Consider the following 11,635-nt stretch of genomic DNA (forward strand, 5'->3'; position numbering starts at 1 on the left):
AAACGATCTAGAGCCTGCCAGAACATAGTCCGTCAGACTGACCAGGACACAAACTATCTAGAAGCTGGCCAAGAGCACAGTCTCATGACTGACCCAGACACAAACTATTCGAGAGGCTGGCCAGCAGCACAGTCTCATGACTGACCCAGCCACAAACTATCGAGAAGCTGGCCAGAGCATTGTCTCATGACTGACCCAGACACAAACTATCGAGAAGCTGGCCAGAGCATTGTCTCATGACTGACCCAGACACAAACTATCGAGAAGCTGGCCAGAGCACAGTCTCATGACTGACCCAGACACAAACTATCGAGAAGCTGGCCAGAGCACAGTCTCATGACTGACCAGACACAACTATCTAGTAGCTGGCCAGAGCAACAGTCTCATGACTGACCCAGACACAAACTATCGAGTAGCTGGCCAGAGCATTGTCTCATGACTGACCCAGACACAAACTATCTAGTAGCTGGCCAGAGCATTGTCTCATGACTGACCCAGACACAAACTTCTAGTAGTGGCCAGAGCATTGTCACATGACTGACCCAGACCAAACTATCTAGTAGCTGGCCAGAGCATTGTCTCATGACTGACCCAGAACAAAAATATCTAGTAGCTGGACAGAGCATTGTCTCATGACTGACCCAGACACAAACTATCTAGAGCTGGCCAGAGCATTGTCTCATGACTGATCCAGACAGAAACTATCGAGGCTGGCCAGAGCATTGTCTCATGACTGACCCAGACACAAACTATCTAGTAGCTGGCCAGAGCACAGTCTCATGACTGACCCAGACACAAACTATCTAGTAGCTGGCCAGAGCATTGTCTCATGACTGATCCAGACACAAACTATCTAGTAGCTGGCCAGAGCATTGTCTCATGACTGACCCAGACACAAACTATCTAGAAGCTGGCCAGAGCACAGTCTCATGACTGACCCAGACACAAACTATCGAGAAGCTGGCCAGAGCACAGTCTCATGACTGACCCAGCACAAACTATCGAGAAGCTGGCCAGAGCATTGTCTCATGACTGACCCAGACACAAACTATCGAGAGCTGGCCAGAGCATTGTCTCATGACTGACCCAGACCACAAACTATCGAGAAGCTGGCCAGAGCACAGTCTCATGACTGACCCAGACACAAACTATATAGTAGCTGGCCAGAGCATTGTCTCATGACTGATCCAGACCAACTATCTAGTAGTTGGCAGAGCATTGTCTCATGACTGACCCAGACACAAACTATCTAGAAGCTGGCCAGAGCACAGTCTCATGACTGACCCAGACAACAAACTATCGAGAAGCTGGCCAGAGCACGTCTCATGACTGACCAGACACAAACTATGAGAAGCTGGCAGAGCATTGTCTCATGACTGACCCAGACACAAACTATCGAAGAAGCTGGACAGAGCATTGTCTCATGACTGACCCAGACCACAAACTATCGAGAACCTGGCCAGAGCACAGTCTCATGACTGACCCAGACACAAACTATCGAGAAGCTGGCCAGAGCTTGTCTCATGACTGACCAGACACAAACTATCTAGTAGCTGGCCAGAGCACAGTCTCATGACTGACCCAGACACAAACTATCGAGTAGCTGGCCAGAGCATTGTCTCATGACTGACCCAGACACAAACTATCTAGTAGCTGGCCAGAGCTTTGTCTCATGACTGACCCAGACACAAACTATCTAGTAGCTGGCAGAGCATTGTCACATGACTGACCCAGACACAAAACTATCTAGTAGCTGGCCAGAGCATTGTCTCATGACTGACCAGACACAAACTATCTAGAAGCTGGCCAGAGCACAGTCTCATGACTGACCCAGACACAAACTATCGAGAAGCTGGCCAGAGCCAGTCTCATGACTGACCCAGACACAAACTATCGAAGAAGCTGGCCAGAGCATTTGTCTCATGACTGACCCGACACAAACTATCGAGAAGCTGGACAGAGCATTGTCTCATGACTGACCCAGACACAAACTATCGAGAAGCTGGCCAGAGCACAGTCTCATGACTGACCCAGACACAAACTATCGAGAACTGCCAGAGCATTGTCTCCATGACTGACCAGCACAAACTATCTAGTAGCTGGCCAGAGCACAGTCTCATGACTGACCCAGACACAAACTATCGAGTAGCTGGCCAGAGCATTGTCTCATGACTGACCCAGACACAAACTCTCTAGTAGCTGGCAGAGCATTGTCTCATGACTGACCCAGACACAAACTATCTAGTAGCTGGCCAGAGCATTGTCACATACTGACCCAGACACAAACTATCTAGTAGCTGGCCAGAGCATTGTCTCATGACTGACCCAGACACAAACTATCTAGAAGCTGGCCGAAGCATTGTCTCATGACTGTCCAGACAACAAACTATCGAGAAGCTGGCCAGAGAATTGTCTCATGACTGACCCAGACACAAACTATCTAGTAGCTGGCCAGAGCACAGTCTCATGACTGACCCAGACACAAACATACTAGTAGCTGCCAGAGCATTGTCTCATGACTGATCAGACACAAACTATCTAGTAGCTGGCCAGAGCATTGTCTCATGACTGACCCAGACACAAACTATCTAGAAGCTGGCCAGAGACAGTCTCATGACTGACCCAGACACAAACTATCTAGAAGCTGGCCAGAGCACAGTCTCATGACTGACCAGACACAAACTATCGAGAAGCTGGCCAGAGCACAGTCTCATGACTGACCCAGACACAAACTATCGAGAAGCTGGCCAGAGCATTGTCTCATGACTGACCCAGACACAAACTATCGAGAAGCTGGACAGAGCATTGTCTCATGACTGACCCAGACACAAACTATCGAGAAGCTGGCCAGAGCAAGTCTCATGACTGACCCAGACACAAACTATCGAGAGCTGGCCAGAGCATTGTCTCATGACTGACCAGACACAAACTATCTAGTAGCTGGCCAGAGCATAGTCTCATGACTGACCCAGACACAAACTACTCGAGTAGCTGGCCAGAGCATTGTCTCATGACTGACCCAGACACAAACTATCTAGTAGCTGGCCAGAGCACTTGTCTCATGACTGACCCAGACACAAACTATCTAGTAGCTGGCCAGAGCATTGTCCATGACTGACCCAGACACAAACTATCTAGTAGCTGGCCAGAGCATTGTCTCATGACTGACCCAGACACAAAATATCTAGTAGCTGGCAGAGCATTGTCTCATGACTGACCCAGACACAAACTATCTAGTAGCTGGCAGAGCATTGTCTCATGACTGACCCAGACACAACTATATAGTAGCTGGCCAGAGCATTGTCTCATGACTGACCAGACACAAACTATCTAGTAGCTGGCCAGAGCATTGTCTCATGACTGACCCAGACACAACTATCTAGTAGCTGGCCAGAGCATTGTCTCATGACTGACCAGACACAAACTACTAGTAGCTGGCCAGAGCACATTGTCTCATGACTGACCCAGACACAAACTATCGAGTAGCTGGCCAGAGATTGTCTCATGACTGACCCAGACACAAATATCGAGTAGCTGGCCAGAGCATTGTCTCATGACTGACCAGACACAAACTATCGAGTAGCTGGCCAGAGCATGTGTCTCATGACTGACCCAGACACAACTATCTAGTAGCTGGCCAGAGCATTGTCTCATGACTGACCCAGACACAAACTATCTGTAGCTGCCAGAGCATTGTCTCATGACTGACCCAAACACAAACTATCTAGTAGCTGGCCAGAGCATTGTCTCATGACTGACCCAGACACAAACTATCGAGAAGCTGGCCAGAGAATTGTCTCCTGAACTGACCCAGACACAAACTATCTAGAAGCTGGCCAGAGCATTGTCTCATGACTGACCCAGACACAAACTATCGAGAAGCTGGACAGAGCATTGTCTCATGACTGACCCAGACACAAACTATCGAGAAGCTGGCCAGAGCACAGTCTCATGACTGACCCAGACACAAAACTATCGAGAAGCTGGCCAGAGCATTGGTCTCATGACTGACCCAGACACAAACTATCTAGTAGCTGGCCAGAGCACAGTCTCATGACTGACCCAGACACAAACTATCGAGTAGCTGGCCAGAGCATTGTCTCATGACTGACCCAGACAAAACTATCTAGTAGCTGGCCAGAGCATTGTCTCATGACTGACCCAGACACAAACTATCTAGTAGCTGGCCAGAGCATTGTCACATGACTGACCCAGACACAAACTATCTAGTAGCTGGCCAGAGCATTGTCTCATGACTGACCCAGACACAAAATATCTATAGCTGGCAGAGCATTGTCTCATGACTGACCCAGACACAAACTATCTAGTAGCTGGCAGAGCATTGTCTCATGACTGACCCAGACACAAACTATTAGTAGCTGGCCAGAGCATTGTCTCATGACTGACCCAGACACAAACTATCTAGTAGCTGGCCAGAGCATTGTCTCATGACTGACCCAGACACAAACTATCTAGTAGCTGGCCAGAGCATTGTCTCATGACTGACCCAGACACAAACTATCTAGTAGCTGGCCAGAGCACAGTCTCATGACTGACCCAGACACAAACTATCGAGTAGCTGGCCAGAGCATTGTCTCATGACTGACCCAGACACAAACTATCGAGTAGCTGGCCAGAGCATTGTCTCATGACTGACCCAGACACAAACTATCGATGTAGCTGGCCAGAGCATTGTCTCATGACTGACCCAGACACAAACTATCTAGTAGCTGGCCAGAGCATTGTCTCATGACTGACCAGACACAAACTATCTAGTAGCTGGCAGAGCAATGTCTCATGACTGACCCAACACAAACTATCTAGTAGCTGGCCAGAGCATTGTCTCATGACTGACCCAGACACAAACTATCGAGAAGCTGGCCAGAGAATTGTCTCCTGACTGACCCAGACACAAAACTATCTAGAAGCTGGCCAGAGCATTGTCTCATGACTGATCCAGACACAAAACTATCGAGAAGCGGCCAGAGCATTGTTCCTGACTGACCCAGACACAACTATCTAGTAGCTGCCAGAACACAGTCTCATGACTGACCCAGACACAAACTATCTAGTAGCTGGCCAGAGCATTGTCTCATGACTGATCCAGACACAAACTATCTAGTAGCTGGCCAGAGCATTGTCTCATGACTGACCCAGACCAAACTACTAGTCTGGCAGGCACAGTCCATGCTGACCCGAACAACTGATCGAGACTGGCCAGAGCACAGTCTCATGACTGACCCAGACACAAACTATCGAGAAGCTGGCCAGAGCCATTGTCTCATGACTGACCCAGACACAAACTATCGAGAAGCTGGCCAGAGCATTTCTCATGACTGACCCAGAACACAAACTATTCGAGAAGCTGGCCAGAGCCAGTCTCATGACTGACCCAAACACAAACTATCTAGAAGCTGCCAGAGCACAGTTTCCATGACTGACCCAGAACACAAACTATCGAGAAGCTGGCCAGAGCACAGTCTCATGACTGACCCAGACACAAACTATCGAGAAGCTGGCCAAGCATTGTCTCATGACTGACCCAGACAACAAAACTATCGAGAAGCTGGCCAGAGCACAGTCTCATGACTGACCGAGACACAAACTATCGAGAAGCTGGCCAGAGCACAGTCTCATGACTGACCCAGACACACACTATCGAGAAAGCTGCCAGAGCACAGTCTCATGACTGACCCAGACACAAACTATCTAGAAGCTGCCAGAGCAGTCTATGACTGACCCAGACACAAACTATCAGAGCTGCCAGAGCAGTCCATGACTGACCCAGACACAAACTATCGAGAAGCTGGCCAGAGCATTGTCTCATGACTGACCCAGACACAAATATAGAAGTGCAGAGCAGTCTCATGATGACGACACAAACTATCGAGAAGCTGCCAGAGGCACAGTCTCATGACTGACCCAGACAACAAACTATCGAGAAGCTGGCCAGAGCATGTCTCATGACTGACCCAGACACAAACTATGGAGAAGCTGGCCAGAGCATTGGTCTCATGACTGACCCAGACACAAACTATTCGAGAAGCTGGCCAGAGCACAGTCTCATGACTGACCCGAGACACAAACTATCGAGAAGCTGGCCAGAGCATGCAGTCTCATGACTGACCCAGACACAAACTATCTAGATAGCTGGCAGAGCACAGTCTCATGACTGACCCAGACAAAACTATCGAGAAGCTGGCCAGAGCACAGTCTCATGACTGACCCAGACACAAACTATCCTAGAAGCTGGCCTCCAGACGACACGAAAGATGGCCAGCATCATGACTGACCCAGACACAAACTATCGAGAAGCTGGCCAGAGCACAGTCTCATGACTGACCCAGGCACAAACTATCTGAGTAGCTGGCCAGAGCATTGTCTCATGACTGGAATACAGACACGAAACTCTCTAGAGTAGCTGGCCAGCCCATGCAAGATTTGGTTCTTGGTTCATGCCACTGTTTTGTAAACACTTTCACACAAAGGAACTTCCAACAGTGAGTGCAATTTAGTATTTGTGACCCAAGCTGGGATTCAGATTTGACTGGGAGCATGACTATAGGCCCAGGAGTGTTTCCTGGCCATATCACCTGACCAGGAAACACTCAGGGCACAACACTGTAGTTATGGGCTTTTATTGGGACCTGGGCCCCTATTCACAAAGCATCACAGAGTAGGAGTGCTGATCTAGGATCAGTTTTRCCACTTAGATTATACTGAATAAGATTATATGGACAGGGAGGACCTGATCCTAGATCAGCACTCCTACTCTGAGACATGTTATAAATACGGCCCCTGGAGTTGTTCCTGCATGGTCAGGTCACATGGTCAGGAAACAGGAAACACCCTACTGAGATATTTTAGATGTTCTGTATTTGACATGTTGTTTACAAAAAACAACCTCTGTTTCTTTCGGGGTGAGGTCACTATTCACCAACATGCAAAGCTACCGTACAGCAGCCTATCAATGTATTACTATGAGGTAGTTCCTAACACTGACACTACTGCGTGACGTCATGACTCTCTCCGTCTCCTATTTTTGTAACTGTTGCGGACCCAGAAAAAGGTCTTTATTTTCAGATCCGTAGTGGGTGCTGATAATTTGGGGTTGTGGCTCTGGCCTTATACGGACTGGCTGGTCCAAGCAGGGGGCTATTTAAAAACTCACCGTTGAACCACATTCCACCCAACCAACCCTTTCCTCTAGTCTCCCGGCTCTCAGCCATAACATGGCACAGGCACGGAAGCAAGACACGGAGAAACACAGTGAAAGAGGGGGAGACAGAGASAGAGAGAGAGAGAGAGAGAGAGAGAGAGAGAGAGAGAGAGAGAGAGAGAGATCTATCATTTAGATAAGCACGGGGTGCACAGGCTGCAGACAACGTGTAATCAAACCAAAAAGACAGTTTATCAGCTTATCCACAAAGAAACTTGTGAGAAAAAGTTCAGAGGGGGGAAAAAGGAGTGTGGGGAGTAATATTCTGATGATGTGTATTATTGTCCTTCAACATGTGTCAGGGGTTCCCGAGTGGCGCACAGGTCTAAGGCACTGTATCGCAGTGCTAGAGGTGTCACTACAGACACCCTGGTTCGATTACAGGCTGTATCACAACCGGCCGTGATTGGGAGTCCCATAAGGGCGGTGCACAATTGGCACAGCGTCGTTCGGGTTAGGGTTTGGCCGGTATAGGCCGTTCATTGTAAATAAAAATGTGTTCTTAACTGACTTGCCTAGTTAAATAAAGGTACAAAAAAAAAAATGTTGAATAATAAATCCCACAAGGAATGGAGTTGGCAACTTGATGCASAGATAAATCATTCATTAAATGAAGCCCCCGTCTGAGACCCAGGCATGGTCTCCAGACCGGATGATACCCTGACTGGACGCTCTGCTGCCCTACACTGAGACCTAAACACTGTCCCTGGGTATATGTTTCCCTTTGGCAGGAATCTAGGATAAGCTAACCCTCCCCAAATCCAAACCTCGACCATTAGGAGGAAAATGCAAAGCTGTCCTTGGATCAGTATTAAGGCTAGGGGGAACTGATTTGAACAGACTGAGGGTGTGTGTGTGTCTGTGTGTGTGTGTGTCCAGCCAATCAGGGAGTCAACAGACCGGTCCATAGTATCAGGGAGTCAACAGACCAGTCCAGCCAATCAGGGAGTCAACAGACCAGTCCAGCCTATCAGAGAGTCAACAGACCAGTCCAGCCTATCAGGGTGTCAAAGAGGTTCTGCTAACAGGTTTCAACAAAAAGGTGTTTTCCCAGCTGATTATTTTCTCTTTTACTGATGAGAGAACAGCTGAGATGACTGTAGAGGTACTTATCTAGACTCAACGTATCTATAGTTTTACTGATGAGAGAACAGCTGAGATGACTGTAGAGGTACTTATCTAGACTCAACGTATCTAGAGTTTTACTGATGAGAGAACAGCTGAGATGACTGTAGAGGRACTTATCTAGACTCAACGTATCTATAGTTTTACTGATGACGTACTGCGTTCAGTATCCCTTCATTACAATGTCTGCAGCCCTGGACGACAGTATGTAAATTCGCCAACCCTCTATATTATCACATAATACATTATGTGGCCAGAAACAATGGCTGAAGGTTAAAATTAACAAAAGTGTGGAAAAGCAAACAGATTCCAACAATATTTATGATCCTTATAGTAGAATAGAATATAGAATAGAATATAATATAGAATATAATAGAATATTGTAGAATAGAAAGGAATATAGCTGAGGTGGAAACTGCTGCAGAACTATATTTTCCCCATAATGTGTTGTTGAACTCTGTTCCAGAGGACAATGGTAACTTCTCCAAGCTAACCCCACCCAGGGCATCTCTAGCATATTATCCCCAGCTCACCATCTGTCCCCCCTCCCCCTAGCAAATCAATATTTGAATGGCAATTTCCAACAAAGATGGGGGAATGATTGGCCCTAAGGTCTCAAGTCTAAAGATCCAACAACCCTCTCTCCACAAATAGGAGCCCCTATGTCTATCTTACCTCCAGAGTCCACGAGGTGTACATGTGTTAGATATGTACAACGAAAACAAYATTTTTAAATGATACCAAGCATACAGATACATGGATGTATTAGATCTAATAGAAAACCATGTGAAACTGACAACTAAGCATWAAATAACGTGAATAAGGCAACTGAAATGGAACCATCCAACAGGCAGTATGAGGCAGTCATACATTCACACAGCTGGTCTAAGGGACTGCCTAACTGCTTAATATGCACCCAGTCCACACAGTATATTTCTCCCACTTAAACGCTGAATAAAAAATGTTGCCAAGCGACTGACTGATGCTCTAGCACTCTAATCACACAGCCTGGTCCCATCTGGTCTGCCTGTCCTGTTCTGCTTCAGTAAGCAGAATAGTCCTGGGAGGCCTTCATTTCCTTCGGATGCTGTCTAGCCTCAAGGCCACAGAAGTAATAGGTCAGACACACCGGGAAGGACTATCAAACGTTTGCCTGCCGACAGTAGTTAGCACCTCTGAACAGAGTGTCGGCAGTCAATCTATTTTGTGTTCACACAGCAAAAACCTGTTGATACTAGCCAGTACACCCTGTACATAGCCTCCRCATTGACTCGGTACCATAACACCCTGTATATAGCCTCCACATTGACTCTGTATCTGTATCGTAACCACCTGTCATAAGCCTCGCATTGACGCTCGGTACCGGCGATAACACCCTGTATATTAGGCATACATTGACTCTGTATCGTAAACCCTGTTATATATAGCCTCCCAGCATTGACTCTGTATCGTAACACCTCTGTATATAGCCTCCACATTGACCCTGTACCGTAACACCCTGTATTAGCCTCCACATTGACTCTGTACCCGTAACACCTGTATATATCCTCCACATTGACTCTGGTACCGTAACACCCTGTTATAGCCTCCACATTGACTCTGTACCGTAACACCCTGTATATAGCTCCACATTGACTCTGTACCCGTAAACACCTGTATATAGCCTCCACATTGACTCTGTACCGTAACACCCTGTATATAGCCTCACCATTGACTCGGTACCGTCAAACCCTGTATAAGCCTCCACATTGACTCGGTACATAACACCTGTATATAGCCTCCCATTGACTCTGTACCGTAACACCCTCTGTAAAATAGCTCCACATTGACTCTGTACCGTAACACCCTGTATAGAGCCTCCACATTGACTCGGTACATAACACCGCTGTATATAGCCTCTTTATTGTTACGAAATTGTTATTTTTTGATTAATTAGATTTTTTTTAACTTTAGTTTTATTTAGTAAATCTTTTCTTAACTCTATATATTTGGAACTGCATTGTTGGTTAATGGCTTGTAAGTAAGCATTTCACGGTAAGGTCTTTTAATTTTTTTAAACTAGGTAAGTCAGTTTAAGAACAAATTCTTATTTACAATGACAGCCTACCAAAAGGCAAACGACCTCCTGCGGGGACAGGGGCCTGGGATAAAATAATATATAAATAACTGTTTACAGGCTGTTATGTTCGGCGCATGTGACAAATACAATTTGATTTGAACCTGGCTATATTGATGGGAGTGCCACCAGCCTACAAATCAAATCAAATCAAATTCAAATCAAATTTTATTAGTCACATACACATGGTTAGCAGATTGTTAATGCGAGTGTAGCGAAATGCTTGTGCTTCTAGTTCGACAATGCCAGTAATAACCAACAGTAATCTACTAACAATTCCACACTACTACCTTACACACACACACAAGTGTAAAGGGATAGAATATGTACATAAAGATATTTGAATGAGTGGTGGTACAGAAACGGCATGGCAGTATGCAGTAGATGGTATAGAGTACGGTATATACGTTTTGAGATGAGTACTGTAGGGTATGGTTAAACATAAGTGGTCATAGTTTAAAGTGGCTGAGTGGTACATGTATTGCATAAAAGATGGCAAAGATGCGTAGTGATATCGAGTACAGTATATATACATATGAGATGGGTAATGTAGGGTATGTAAACATAGTATTAAGTGGCAATTGCTTAAAGTGGCTTTGGTGGTACATTTTTACATAATTTCCATCAATTCCCATTTTTTAAAGTGGCTGGAGTTGAGTCAGTATGTTGGCAGCGGCCGCTAAATGTTAGTGGTGGCTGTTTAACAGTCTGATGGCCTTGAGATTAGAAGCTGTTTTTCAGTCTCTCGGTCCCTGCTTTGATGCACTCTGTACTGGACCTCGCCTTCTGGATGATACGGGGTGACAGGCAGTGGCTTGGGTGGTTGTTTGTCCTTGATGATCTTTATGGCCCTTCCTGGTGAACAGCGGGTGGTGTAGGTGTCCTGGAGGGCAGGTAGTTTGCCCTGGTGATGTGCGTTCTGCAGACCTCATACTGCCTCTGGAGAGCCTTACGGTTGTGGGCGCGGAGCAGTTGCCTGTACCGGCGGTGGATACAGCCCCGACAGGATGCTCTCGATTGTGCATCTGTAGAAGTTTGTGAGTGCCTTTTGGTGACAAGCCGAATTTCTTCAGCATCCTGAGGTTGAAGCAGGCGTTGGCTGCGTCTGTCTTCACAACGCTGTCTGTGTGGGTGGACCAATTAGTTTGTCCGTGATGTGTACACACAGGAACTTA

The 11,635-nt window shown here is 46.7% G+C and overlaps 1 pseudogene; it reads right to left on the minus strand.

Annotated features, from left to right (window-relative positions):
* Nucleotides 1-11,635, minus strand: part of LOC112075433 (integrin alpha-7-like) — an 89,677-nt pseudogene that overhangs the window by 77,533 nt on the left and 509 nt on the right.

Source organism: Salvelinus sp. IW2-2015, unplaced genomic scaffold (assembly GCF_002910315.2).
Source record: "Salvelinus sp. IW2-2015 unplaced genomic scaffold, ASM291031v2 Un_scaffold3153, whole genome shotgun sequence".
Taxonomy (NCBI): domain Eukaryota; kingdom Metazoa; phylum Chordata; class Actinopteri; order Salmoniformes; family Salmonidae; genus Salvelinus; species Salvelinus sp. IW2-2015.